General features: G+C 41.8%; 1 pseudogene; it reads left to right on the top strand.

Annotated features, from left to right (window-relative positions):
• Positions 1–8688: 8688 nt before the first annotated feature.
• LOC148703752 (small nucleolar RNA R71) lies at positions 8689–8786 on the top strand (annotated as a pseudogene).
• Positions 8787–15386: the final 6600 nt, after the last annotated feature.

The following is a 15386-nucleotide window of genomic DNA, read 5'->3' as shown; positions in this document are numbered from 1 at the left end:
AAAGAGTTTTCCAAATCTCGAACTTGAGTCAAATAAATCTGACATAAGACAGACGATGGAGTTTGACGAGTTATCCATAACCTCCGTCATATCGAGATTTACGATAAAGGTACTGTATCATACGCTAACTGCACCTAGAGGTTCATCCCTTCTGTTCTGCTGGGTTGTCACTATATGCTGCTAGGTATCACTAGTGGATTGTGAGACTCAAAGGCATTCACTTGGTGATCAGTGAATCCTAAGAGTAGAGTTGAAATCGTTTCAACCCATTGAAAGGAGTTTCGATGATATTATGATGAAGATTATAATCTATCTCACTACCAGTCAGAATAGAACCTATGGGGTTGGTGCAAAAATAAAATTGTTCTCCCAAGTGCAGGAGAATCGCACAAGTAGTAAATTCTCGGGAGTCCGAGGTCGAATCCTCAGGGAACGAAATATGTATGAGATTACTTAGTATAATTTCAGATTAATTAATTCAATAAATTTATGGATTAAAATGATGTTTTAATTTTCAAAAATTAAAAGCAGAAAATAATATATCAATAAACAAAGTTCCATGAAATAAAGATGGTAGGGATCTGGAATCCCCCTTGATGATGTTGCATCCAATGAATAAACTCTATGGTTCTTGATTAAAGATTAAATGTAAGATAGATCTAATCATGGTATATATTTCATGAACATATGAACTCAATTTCTAAGCATTCATCGTGCTTTCTACGTCTACGACGAATCAAATACTAAAGCAATCCATATATCAATAATCATAATCCATTAAAGATCTATCTACGAAATAACTACGCATGGATCAAGAACATGTCAATAAATATAAATCATTGAAAGCAAAAGTTTAGAGTTTACTTTAAAGAGCAATACATCAAAGGTTCCTCCATCACCCTCCCTAGGACTTTAGCCTTCCATTTCACACATTAATCCCCCTTTCATTTTCTTTCTTTTTTTTCTCTCTTTTCTTTTCGGAAACAGGGCCTCCCCTGTTTCCTCTCTCTGTTTTTTTCTTTGAATGGGGACTGACCCTCCTGGTTCACCGAATGGGGGATATATATAACAACTCTCCCCCCAACCGAGAGAGGTGTCAAGCTGGCCTTCGATCACTTCTTCGCACGCGGTGGAGATGACCGGATGAGGCTGTGAATGCGGAAGAATCGGACGCGGAAACCTTTCGTGGGATGCTAGGAGATCTGATGCACGAGATCATCACGGACGGTTGGCTTGCAGACGCGGCAAGGATCCGTCGCTGGGAGGTGGAACGTGGACGGATGGAGTTTGCACGCGGACGCGATTGAAGCGGACGGCTGGAATGCGGAGATGCTCGCGCGGAAGCTTGGTCGCCGATGCTGAAATCACGGGATGGTTGGGCTTTGGAGATCAACACGCGGACGGCTGGAGGGTCTGGGATGCGAACTCGGAAGGCTGAGACGCATTGGATGCTGGGATGAAGTCAGATCTTTGCTGGAAAATCGCTGGGAGGAGATGATGAATGCTGGCGAACGGAAGAGCTGGGAGCTGGGACGCTGAGATCACGGACGCGGGGAATGTCTGAACTCGGAAGCCGCGGATGCCAACAGATGGGGATGCTCTCGAACGGAAGGATGACACGCCGGTGGGGAGAAGGATCCAGAAGAATCGGACGCGGAGATGCTTCGCAGGATGCTGGGATGAGGTGATGCTTCGCGGGAGGGAGCTAACAGCGGAAGAATGTGGAGATGGTGCCGGCTTGCGGACGACTCGATCATCCAACGCTGAGATCACTGAAGCTGGGAGGCGCTGTGAACCGGGATGACATGGGGAGGAAGGAGATCCGAGAAGAGCTGCATGCGGACGTGTGAAGGAAGCTGAGAATCGCACGAACACGGGATGCTTGGGAGCTGGGACGCGTGGCTTTGGACTCATGGATGAGCGGAAGCGAGCTGATCACGGGAGAAGGCTGGGAGGTGCTGTGAACGTAGACCCAGATGCTTCGTTTTGGGAAGAAACAGAGGAAGAACAACTCAGCTGGGAGAGCTGTGGGTGCGGGAGATTGCATACGGAAGAATTGGAATGTTGGCACCTGGGCTTAAGATGCAGAAGAAGCTGGGATGCACGAGATGCTGAGAATTAATTGCAGTGAACTGTCTTGCTGAACTTAGACTCCTTCTAATGTGCAACTGGGGTTGAACCATGCGGTTGACTGGTCACCTACGGTGATGCATCTTTTGGACCCAATGCGCATTTTAACTTTGATTTACGATCACCTGCACCCAACAAAAATAAAATATTAATGCAGCACTGTTATCATTATTTGTTAGCAATAATGCTAATTTAAGTAATGTGTAGATCGCACTTTTGTGCTCTCATCACACCCTCCAACTAGCTTATTGCTAGTCTATAGCAATTAACAAGCAACTGATAAAATGAGAGTACAAAAAGTGTTGGTTGGTCCTTTGATGTTTTATTAGTACTAATTGCATAAAATTAAGATAAGTACTCACTTTCGTAGGAATCACGATTGCACTTAGCACGTGCAACAAGCCGTTAAACCCCTAGGTTACCCTAGTGGACGAGTGTTGTCTCGTGAGGGTTTTCAGGGATGTTACCCACAAACATCATGAATTATATGACATGAGATCATAATAAAAAAAATGTGAAATAAATTCTAAGCTAATACACATGTAATTAATCGATATATATTTTCAAGCATTGCAACTATCAAAGCAAGGAAATATAAAAGTATAGTGTGCATCAAATCGCATGACTTTCTCAGAGTACTAATACCTCCACCACAACAGAGCACCGCATGAGTTTTAGGTGCACTACTCAAGTTCATAAGTGTTTTCTACAATTTATTAGAACCTGATCCATCAAATTTTCAGAATATCACTTGTTGTCTAAATTTGTCAAGGATGGTTCGCATATAAAGAAAGAGCTATCAATTCCAACTAAACAACCCGGGTACACAGAGGTCCAATACAATGGAGTCAAACCAGCCATTACCACATGTCACTAGGTTCAGTCCAACCAACCCTATTTATGCTTATTTTTATTTCATTTTTTTTTTTCAATACACATGACAACTACAGCTATCCAACCCCATTAGGCTCTAGTAAGGTCCATGTAGCGAGCTTTCAGTCAATGACCCCCGATCCAGTTGGCTCAAGACATTAGGTGAAACACCCCTCGGACTTAATTACTCGAACCAGACTACGCCACGAGGCCAGACTTGTCATCATAAGTATTTTTTTTTTTGAATAATATTTTTTTTTGAATAATAATTATGCAAGAAAAGAAATGATAGACTGAACCATATAAATATTTTTATTATATATGTGACTGCATCGTGACTATAGGTCAACCAAAGTCGGATCATAAGGCACCTGAGTAATCTAGTCGGGATATTCAACCTCTATCTTTATGTGAAAACCAAATCCTGAACCTTATGGTACGAGCAAGGATACTCATACTTCTTTTATGGATAAGGCTAACAAAAATGCAGTTAACAAATATGAACTCCTGAGGCCTTCCTATTGTCATTAAGTACACGTGTGGGGATCTAATAATAGGTCTCTGATCAGTCATAGTATGCATGTGTTCCTTGCCTTAATAGTTGTACACACTCAATATGAAAATACATGTGCATTTGCTCAGAAAAGAAAGTAATAGAATAAATCAAATGCAAAAACAAATTTTTTTTTTTTTTGATCAAAATATTTCCCTCCCCCCAACTTAAACATTGCATTGTCCTCAATGTAAAAAAATGCAAGAAAACTATATATAAGAGACAATAGAGAAAATAATAGAGAGAAGAAGAATACCTTGAGCTGTTGATTTCCAGAAAAGAAGACCTACAAAATAAGAAGAAAACTAGAAATAAAAGAAAAATAATAATAATTCTAACGAATATACACATACCTTGGCCTTCATGTTCAGTCATAAGAAGGCTCCCCCAAGGAAAAGGAGTCCTCTTCATCTGCAAAATTTTCAAGAAAAGGTTTTAATCTGTGTCCATTAACCTTAAAAATTTTGCCATCCTGTGGATTCTCAATTTCAATTGCCCCGTGTGGAAAAACAGTTTTTACAATGAAAGGACCTGTCCATCTTGATCGTAACTTTCCAGAAAACAGATGTAAGCGAGAGTCATACAAAAGAACTTTTTGTGCAGGCTCAAAAGATTTTCTTAGAATTGAGTTATCATGCCTAATTTTCATTCGTTCTTTACAAAGTCTAGTATTGTCATACGCATCCCGACGAATTTCATTCAATTCACTTAATTGTAATTTTCTAGCGAAACCAGCATCTGACAGTTCAAAGTTTAATTTTCTAATCGCCCAATACGATTTATGCTCTATTTCAACAGGTAGATGACATGCTTTTCCATAGACTAGCCGATACGGGGACATACCAAGAATAGTTTTATAAGCAGTACGGTAAGCCCACAATGCATCAGAAAGTTTTAAAGACCAGTCTTTGCGTGATGGATTCACCGTTTTCTCTAAAATTCGTTTAATCTCCCGATTGGCTAGCTCTACTTGGCCACTAGTCTGCGGGTGATAAGGAGTTGCAATTCTATGAGTGATACCGTACTTTCGTAATAGGATCTCAAATGGCTTATTACAGAAATGTTTTCCTCCATCACTAATTATAACCTTGGGCATCCCAAATCGTGAAAAAATATTTTCTTTTAGAAATTTCAAAATAGGTTTGTGATCATTAGTTCTACAGGCAACAGCTTCTACCCATTTTGACACATACTCAACACCAACTAAAATATACTCATATTCAAAAGACGGTGGGAATGGGCCCATGAAATCGATGCCCCACATGTCAAAAATTTCAATAGCAGTAATGGGCTGAAGAGGCATCATTTGCCTACGAGTTAGACTTCCAACACGTTGACATGGGTCACATGTCCTACAGAACTCGTGGGCATCTTTAAATAGTGTAGGCCAATAAAAACCACATTGCAACACCTTAGCTGCCGTTTTCTTAGATGCAAAGTGTCCTCCACAAGCACTGGCATGACAAAAAGAGAGTACACTTTGTATCTCATGTTCCGGAATGCATCTTCTAAAGATTTGATCATTGCAATACTTGAACAAATAAGGAGCATCATAATAATAATTTCTTACTTCACGCAAGAAATTATTCTTATCATTCGATCCCCAATGCTCCGGCATCCGGTTAGTGACAAGAAAGTTTACAATATCAGCATACCATGGCATAGTAGAAAGTGCAAACAATTGCTCTTCAGGGAACGAGTCCTTGATGGGCAACTGTGGCACCGAGTCATTAAAAACTAGCCGTGATAAATGGTCAGCAACAACATTCTCTACTCCCTTTTTATCTTTGATAGTGATGTCAAATTCTTGGAGTAGAAGTATCCATCGTATTAAGCGTGGTTTAGCCTCTTTCTTATCCAGTAAATATTTTAGCGCTGCATGATCCGTAAAGATAACAATAGGAGCACCAAGGATATAAGAGCGAAATTTGTCTAATGCAAATACTACTGCAAGCAATTCCTTTTCGGTGGTGGTGTAATTCATTTGAGCATCATTTAAAGTTTTGCTTGCATAGTAAATGACATATGGCTTATTATCCTTGCGTTGTCCTAGGACAGCTCCTATCGCATAGTCACTAGCATCGCACATGATCTCAAAAGGTAATGACCAATCGGGTGGTCGCACGATGGGTGCAGTGCTAAGCATAGACTTCAACTTTTCGAATGCCTCTTGACAGGTGTCAGTCCAATTGAACGGTGTATCAAGGGATAGGAGGTTACATAATGGTCGGGCTATGACACTAAAGTCCTTGATGAACCTCCTATAAAATCCGGCATGACCCAAAAATGATCTAACATCTCTAACCGTCTTGGGTCCAGGTAGCTTGGCGATTAAGTCAATCTTAGCTCTATCAACTTCCATGCCCTTCGATGAAACAATATGTCCTAGGACAATTCCCTTTGGCACCATGAAGTGGCATTTCTCCCAATTCAGTATCAAGTTCTTTTCTATACACCGAGCTAAGACAGCTTGTAAATGTAGTAAACAATCATCAAAAGAATCGCCAAAAACAGAAAAATCATCCATGAACACTTCCAAAAACTTCTCGTTCATGTCTTCAAAAATACTGAGCATGCATCTTTAAAATGTTGCAGGTGCATTACATAACCCGAACGGCATCTGATGGAAAGCGAATGTACCAAAAGGACAAGTGAAAGTAGTCTTCTCTTGATCTTCTGGTGAAATCTCGATTTGGTAGTATCCGGAATAGCCATCGAGAAAACAATAAAAATTATGTCCTGCAACTCTTTCCAAAACTTGGTCTAGGAAGGGTAAGGAAAAGTGATCTTTCCTAGTGACCAAATTCAATTTTCGATAGTCAACACACATGCGCCAACTCGTGGGGACACGAGTCGGGACTAACTCATCCTGCTCATTTTTGACTACCGTCAGACCTGCTTTTTTGGGCACGACTTGAGTAGGACTTACCCACTTGCTATCGGAAATTGGGTAAATAATACCCACGTCAAGCAACTTGAGGACTTCTGCTTTAACCACATCTCTCATCGTAGGATTCAACCTGCGTTGCATTTGCCTTGTGGTTTTGGCATTGTCCTCCAAATATATCCGGTGCGTGCAAATTAAAGGGCTAATCCCCTTCAAGTCTGCAGTAGACCACCCTAAAGCTCCTCTATGATTCTTTAGAACACCAAGTAATTTTCTTTCTTGGGCATGATCAAGATCAGATGAGATGATTATAGGAAAAGTGTCATCGGATCCAAGAAAGGCATACTTGAGTTCCTTCGGTAAAGGTTTCAACTCGAGCTTAGGTGCTTGTTCATGGGATGGTACTATCTTTGCTCCTCGAGATGGCAAATATTCAAATTCCTCTATTCTCGGTCTCCACCCATTGACCATCATGACATCCGAGTTATCTAAAATAGGTGGGACCGTATCATCAGCAGTACCTTCAGAACACCAATCTATCAAACCATTGTCGGCCGATTCAGTAAATGTTTCTTTTAACAAATATTCTTCCGCAATGGTTTCAACCCATTCAACTTCTTTACTTTCTTCATGATCAGTGGGTTGTTTACCTATACTAAAGACGTTCAGTTCCAAGGTCATATTTCCAAAAGAAAGTTTCATGACACCATTCCTACAATTGATCAATGCATTAGAAGTTGCAAGGAATGGGCGTCCTAAGATGACCGAAATCTGAGATGGTGAATTGGAAGCCGGATGTGTGTCCAGTACGATAAAATCAACAGGAAAATAGAACTTGTCTACTTGGACCAACACATCTTCGATAATCCCTCTAGGAACCTTCACTGACCTGTCAGCTAATTGTAAGGTCACAGTTGTTGGCTTCAACTCACCCAAACCGAGTTGCTCATATACCGTATATGGCAACAAATTCACACTCGCTCCTAAATCTAGCAATGCTCGCTCAATCCTAAAATTGCCAATGATGCACGAGATAGTTGGGCAACCTGGATCCTTATATTTAGGAAGAATGTTATGCTGTAAAATTGCACTCACATTTTCAGCCAGAAATGCCTTCTTCTTGACATTTAAACGACGCTTGACAGTGCACAAATCTTTTAAAAATTTTGCATAGGAAGGCACTTGTTTGATTGCATCAAGAAGAGGTACATTAATTTTTACTTGCTTAAAAAGCTCAAGAATTTCAGAGTTTGGTTCAAGCTTTTGCAAGGGCTTTAATCTTTGTGGAAATGGTGCAGGAAAAGAACATTCAATTTTTTCAGTAGATGTTGGTGCTTCAGTTTCTTCGTTATCCTTTTCTTTTGTCTTTAAAGGGTCAGAATCAGGTATAGCTTGAGTTTGTTCTGGGACTGGTCGGTCAATAATCTTTCCACTTCGCAATGTTATTATACTCTTTGCTTGCTCTTTATGCGAAGTTGAAGATGATGCATTGCTACCGCCGTAGACTTGAGGGTTAGGTTGTGGTTGAGCTGGTAGCTTACCCTTCTCTTGAGCACTTAAAGCAGTGGTCAGCGTTGTCAGTTGATTTCTTAATTCATCATTGATTTTAGCTTGACCTTGCATAAAAGATTATAAAGTTTCTTCGAGACTGGGTTTTTGAGGGGGTGCATGTGCATAATGAGGGTGCGGAGGTGGAGGAGTTGGGTTATATACTTGTTCAGGTTGGTCATTCCTCCACCTGAAATTTGGATGGTTCTTCCATCCAGGGTTGTAAGTACCCGAAAAAGGATTATTGAAAGATTTTTGATAGGTATTCATAACATTGGCCTGATCGTGCAAGACTTCCTTGAATGCGGGTATTGTGGGGCAATCAGTGATGAGATGGCCAGGCATCTCGCAAATCCTACAACACTCGTTGTTATGCTCTACGGTCTTGACGGGTTCAGTCCTTCTAAGTTCAATTTCCTCTACCTTCCTAGTAAGGGCTGCCATTTTAGCTTGAATATCATCCTGAGTATTAAGGTTGTAAAGGCCCCCGTGTGGAATGCTAGTAGTCTTAGGCAAAGGTTTATTCACTCTATCCCCTGTATCCCATAATTGTGCAGTCTCTGCGAGAGAGTCTAAATAGTCCCATGCCTCATCGGATTGCTTTTTCAGAAATAGACCATTGCACATAGTCTCTATAAATTGTTTCAACTGTGGGGACAACCCTTCGTAAAAGAAACTAATGGTTCTCCATGTTTCAAACCCATGATGAGGACAAGAGAGAAGCAAATCTTTAAATCTCTCCCAGCATTCATAAAATGTTTCATGGTCTTTTTGCTGGAAATTACTAATGTGCCTTTTCAAAAAGTTAGTCCTTTGTGCGGAAAAGAATTTTTTTCAAGAATTCTCTTTGCATATCATGCCATGTTCCTAACGATTTTGGTCTCAAGGAGTTCAGCCATGTTTTGGCTTTATCCTTCAAGGAAAAAGGAAACAAGGTTAATTTAAGGACATCTTCCGATACATTTGGCACTCTAAATGTGATACTAATTTCCTCAAAATCCTTAAGATGAAGATAAGGGTTCTCGGATTCCATTCCATGATACTTTGGCAGCAATTGAATTACTCCTGGTTTGATTTCAAAGTGTCCTACATTTTCAGGAATAATCATGCATGAAGGTTGACTAGTCCTAGTGGGATGTAAGTATTGTCGAAGTGTCATAACTGGGGGTCTACCTTCATTACCATGGTGACTTCCTACATCATCAGCCATCTCACCAGATCTGAGATTTTGCGAAAAAGTTTCAATAATGTGATCTAAGGAATTGTCAAAAGGTTGTCGACTCAGACGTCCAGTGTTGTCCCTATTCCAACCTAGCATACAAAATTTCAGAGTTTATTTATTTGTTTGTTTTTTTTTTGTTTTTTTTTTTTTAATGATTACCCTTGATCTTTTCTTAAAGTTCTTATCAATTTTCAAGTAGCAACAAGGGTTAATGAGATATGATGATAATAAAATTCTGATTCTAAACAAAAAAATTAAACACAGAAAATTCAAAGCAGACAGCAGCAAAGTTTATATTACTTTAATGGTCGTAAAAGTATCAGAATATCAAGCAGACCGTTCAGATGAAAGAAAAATGTGTCCTACAGCAGCCTACAAAATTTGAGTGCAATCAGACGGTGGATTACTCAGATATCAGAGTTTGATGCAGACTGTGCAGGGAATTAAAAAAACAGCAATAAAGATTTTTTTTTTTCGAAAGAAAAAGATTAACTACTAAAGTACTAATTAAATCTAAAATTATACTAATAAATCAGCCGTTCTCCGGCAACGGCGCCAAAAACTTGATGCAAAAATAAAATTGTTCTCCCAAGTGCAGGAGAATCGTACAAGTAGTAAAATCTCGGGAGTCCGAGGTCGAATCCTCAGGGAACGAAATATGTATGAGATTACTTCGTATAATTTCAGATTAATTAATTCAATAAATTTATGGATTAAAATGATGTTTTAATTTTCAGAAATTAAAAGCAGAAAATAATATATCAATAAACAAAGTTCTATGAAATAAAGATGGTAGGGATCTGGAATCCTCATTGATGATGTTGCATCCAATGAATAAACTCTATGGTTCTTGATTAAAGATTAAATGTAGGATAGATCTAATCATGGTATATGTTTCATGAACATATGAACTCAATTTCTAAGCATTCATCGTGCTTTCTACGTCTACGACGAATCAAATACTAAAGCAATCCATATATCAATAATCATAATCCATTAAAGATCTATCTACGAAATAACTACGCATGGATCAAGAACATGTCAATAAATATAAATCATTGAAAGCAAAAGTTTAGAGTTTACTTCAAAGAGCAATACATCAAAGGTTCCTCCATCACCCTCCCTAGGACTTTAGCCTTCCATTTCACACATTAATCCCCCTTTCATTTTCTTTCTTTTTTTTTTCTCTTTTTTTTTCGGAAACAGGGCCTCCCCTGTTTCCTCTCTCTGTTTTTTTCTTTGAATGGGGACTGACCCTCCTGGTTCACCGAATGGGGGATATATATAACAACTCTCCCCCCAACCGAGAGAGGTGTCAAGCTGGCCTTCGATCACTTCTTCGCACGCGGTGGAGATGACCGGATGAGGCTGTGAATGCGGAAGAATCGGACGCGGAAACCTTTCGCGGGATGCTAGGAGATCTGATGCACGAGATCATCACGGACGGTTGGCTTGCAGACGCGGCAAGGATCCGTCGCTGGGAGGTGGAACGTGGACGGATGGAGTTTGCACGCGGACGCGATTGAAGCGGACGGCTGGAATGCGGAGATGCTCGCGCGGAAGCTTGGTCGCCGATGCTGAAATCACGGGATGGTTGGGCTTTGGAGATCAACACGCGGACGGCTGGAGGCTCTGGGATGCGAACTCGGAAGGCTGAGACGCATTGGATGCTGGGATGAAGTCAGATCTTTGCTGGAAAATCGCTGGGAGGAGATGATGAATGCTGGCGAACGGAAGAGCTGGGAGCTGGGACGCTGAGATCACGGACGCGGGGAATGTCTGAACTCGGAAGCCGCGGATGCCAACAGATGGGGATGCTCTCGAATGGAAGGATGACACGCCGGTGGGGAGAAGGATCCAGAAGAATCGGACGCGGAGATGCTTCGCAGGATGCTGGGATGAGGTGATGCTTCGCGGGAGGGAGCTAACAGCGGAAGAATGTGGAGATGGAGCCGGCTTGCGGACGACTGGATCATCCAACGCTGAGATCACTGAAGCTGGGAGGCGCTGTGAACCGGGATGACATGGGGAGGAAGGAGATCCGAGAAGAGCTGCATGCGGACGTGTGAAGGAAGCTGAGAATCGCACGGACACGGGATGCTTGGGAGCTGGGACGCGTGGCTTTGGACTCATGGATGAGCGGAAGCGAGCTGATCACGGGAGAAGGCTGGGAGGTGCTGTGAACGTAGACCCGGATGCTTCGTTTTGGAAAGAAACAGAGGAAAAACAACTCGGCTGGGAGAGCTGTGGGTGCGGGAGATTGCATACGGAAGAATTGGAATGTTGGCACCTGGGCTTAAGATGCAGAAGAAGCTGGGATGCACGAGATGCTGAGAATTAATTGCAGTGAACTGTCTTGCTGAACTTAGACTCCTTCTAATGTGCAACTGGGGTTGAACCATGCGGTTGACTGGTCACCTACGGTGATGCATCTTTTGGACCCAATGCGCATTTTAACTTTGATTTACGATCACCTGCACCCAACAAAAATAAAATATTAATGCAGCACTGTTATCATTATTTGTTAGCAATAATGCTAATTTAAGTAATGTGTAGATCGCACTTTTGTGCTCTCATCAGGGGTCACACACATTAGAGGTTTTGATCGTTCCGACGGTTGGATTGCGGTTTAGATTCGCAATTAAAATTGATTGTCAATTTGATTGACAATTGGTTTAACCCGCTAAAAGTTAGTGAGTTAAAGAAGAAGGATTTACAATTAGATTGCAATTTAATTGATTTAATTGGACCTAATTAAATTAGGCTTAACCTTATTGGATAAGGATGGAAAGGCCTAATTAATTAGAACTTCTTATTAGATAAGGAACTTGATTCATGAAGTCCAATTCAAGTCCTAATTGGATTAGGATTCATATAAATCAATTTGGAGGACACATTGGGTTCTAATTAGATTAGAATTCAATTGGCCAAGTGGGACCATGTAATTTCTAATTAGATTAGGAAATAAATGCATGAAAAATCAGGAAGGGATCTTCCTTCATGCCGTGTGGAACAAAGAAGGAAAGAAGGAGGGGCGTCCGCCCCTCCTCCTTCTCACACGCATGAAGAAAGGAGGGGCGGACGCCTCTCCTTTCCTAGTTTGATCCCATGCCACATGGAGGGCCGGATGTTCCTCCTCTTTCACGCGGATTGCCACATGGCACGAGCACATCTCTTGTATTCTCTCCAATCACTTTTAAGTAAGGGTTGTGATAGAGTTAAGTAAGAGGTGTTGCTGATTTTGGAGGGATGAATCAAGGATTGATTGTTGATGAAATTATTCCTTATTTGTGTAGGCATGAGATGCCCATTTAAAGGAACCAGGCGTGATGCATAATGAATTAGAGCCTTCAATCAGCCGCCACCCTCTCCCTCCTTCTTCCCTTTGGCGTGAGCAAGAGAGAAAGAAGAAGAGCCGTCGTCTTCTTCTTCCTCCCCTTCGACATTCGTCGTCTTCCTTCTTCTTCCTCTCAAAGTAATCAAGAAGTTGATTAAAGAGAGAGGAATTCAGCCATCAAAGATGATCTCTGCAAGGGAGCTAGCACCCCGGTGAGATCTTGGAACGATCTGTACCTCATGTGGATACTTGTAGAGGCCGGACGCTTGTGCGGCTTCAAGAGAATCAGAAATCCTACGATCATCAGATAGCGGTGAAGTTCTACCCGCTCAAAGGTAAATATTAGATCTTTATAAATTCTATACAATTAGGAATTGTAGTAGATTTGAAATTAATCATGTCTTTTAATTTTAATCTTTCCTTTAGATTTCATAAAACAGAGTTAGAGAACTCTAGAAAATTTTTGAAATCTACGTTCCCTAGAACGTTCATGAGATGAACGCCCCCACACGTGTCTTTCCGCTGCGATCATCACAACGCATGTGGGTATCCCAACAGTGGTATCAGAGCCGCGTTTATGGAATTTAGATTAAAATTGATTGGCTTGATTAGGATTTAATTTGATCTGAAATTTTCTCATATGCTTACTGAAATTTCTGCATGCTGAAATTTCAGATTTCAGCATGCAGATTTTTGTTTGAAAAATTTAGATCTTGCATAATTAATTTTAATTACAATGAGATTGCAATAATTAAAATCATATTTTGCATGATCAGAATTTCAGTTGATAGTATATTTAATTAAAATTTCCAGATCTAAAATTACATAAGAAGTATGTGATAAGATTCAATCAAAGATTCATGATCATGAAAGATAAATTTCTATTTATGCCTAAGCTTAAAAGGAAATTGATATTTGCATGATATGCATAAGATATGATCAAATCATAGAATCATGTTTATTAAAGGATAATTTTGTTTAGGATTGTGCTTAAAAGAAAATTAATATATGCATGAGATGTTTATATATGTTAAGCAATTTTTACATGAGATGTATATATATGTTAAGCAATTTTTACATGAGATGTGAATAAAAATCCAAATAGGTTAGGACATTTACATAAGATGTAAACCTAAACTAATATGCCATTTACATAAGATGTAAACACATAACATATGAAAGGATTTCAAATTCACATAGGATGTAAACCTAAATAATATGACATTTACATAAGATGTAAACGCATAACATATGAAAAGAGTTTCATATTTACATGAGATGAAAATCCTATTTGAGACCTAAAACCTCCTCAATCAGTCGAGAGTGAACGATACATTGAGCTAGCCATATTTGATAAATTGATCTAATTGGTGTCTAGGAAAGCGTTAAAGGTGGTTACTTAATTAGGACCTTACTCTCTGAGTAAGGGGAGCCTTCCACCTGCTTACCTGGCCAATTGATCGATTACCTGCTTACCTGATCTATGGATGTTGAGAACTGTTCTGCCGCTAAGGTGTGCTAATTTAATATTTAGATTTAAATGGTGGGTAGCATGGGTGTGGTGATGAGTGTTCTAGGTTTTGTAGTTTGACAAGAAAATAAGTTTCAAAATAGAACTGTCATGCAAGAGAACTAGAATATAATTAGATAAACAAGCCCAAAAAAAAGAAGAACCTGTTACCTGTAGCGGATGCAGTCAATCAGAATCGTATACTCGTGGACTGAGGCGATGATCGGTGCGCGGTTGCAGCTGATGGACCCTTTCAATTGGCTTCTACTTGGATCTTTTCACAGTGCCTTTGCGAGTCTGCTGGGCTTGAAAAATGGAGGAGAGAAGTGAACCTGCTGCGTTTGTGAGGTGGGAGCAGGCCTCTGTAGTGAGGGACTGCTGGTTTGAGCCTGTGAAGTAAATAAGTGCAGGTGGCTGTGCAGAAGGTGGCGCGGCCTGATGGGCTTGATGGGCCCGTGGATGAAATGGTGGGGCGGGTGGGCCGTGTGTTTGCTGGGCCCGAAAGGAAAGAAGGACGGGTCGGGGTCTGGTGTTTGGTTGGAAGAGAAACGGGGGGGGGGGGTTTGACAGTTGAGACCGATGGGAGGGGGAAAGCGGGTCTCAGGAGGCGTGGTGTTTGAGGGGTGGAGGCGTGGTGTTTGAAGGGTGGAGGCGTGGTGGTGTGGCTCGGCGGAAGGAGGACCGGCGGCAGGCGCTGAAGAAGACGAGGCGGAGTGCGGCAGGCGACGGCGTCGACTGAGACGTCCGTGAAGGCGGTCGCGGAGGCGCAGACGGTGCGGCTCGGCGGGAGCTTAGGGCGGGGTGGCACCGGCGGAAGCGGTGGAGGTCTCGGCGGCGACGGGAGGCGGCTCGGGCTCGGAACCTCCGGCGGATGCGGCGGGCGGACTCGGGCGGCGCGGAGGGATGGTGTGCTTGGAGAAGGGGAAGGTGGAGCGGTGACAGTGGCGCAGCGGAGCGGTGACAGTGGCACGGCGGAGCTGTGGACGAAGGTGGAGGCGGTGATGGAGCTGCGGATGCGGCGGCGGTGGCAACAGCGGCGAGCGGAGCTCGGTGGATGCTCGGCGGCACGGCGGAGGCGGCGGCGGTAGCGACAGCGGCGAAACCCTAGAGGTAAGCAGGTTTTTTTTTTTGAACCTTAACGGGTTCGGATTATCGGGTTCGGGCTTCGGATGAAATCCGCTCCGATAACTGTGAAGCCCAGCACGTGCAGATCACGTGCAAACAATTTTTTTTTTTTTGTATACTTGTTGGACCCGGGTTACCGGGTTGTGGGTAACGGGTTTAGGACTTGCCCGTTACCTGATTTCTTCTTCAACCTCCCGAGCG

This window comes from Phoenix dactylifera, chromosome 4 (assembly GCF_051530095.1).
Source record: "Phoenix dactylifera cultivar Ajwa chromosome 4, Ajwa_hap1_PhDact_Kaust_v1.1, whole genome shotgun sequence".
Classification (NCBI taxonomy): domain Eukaryota; kingdom Viridiplantae; phylum Streptophyta; class Magnoliopsida; order Arecales; family Arecaceae; genus Phoenix; species Phoenix dactylifera.
The sequence above is the reverse complement of the archived record's forward strand: the minus strand, read 5'-3'. Positions and strand labels throughout refer to the sequence as shown.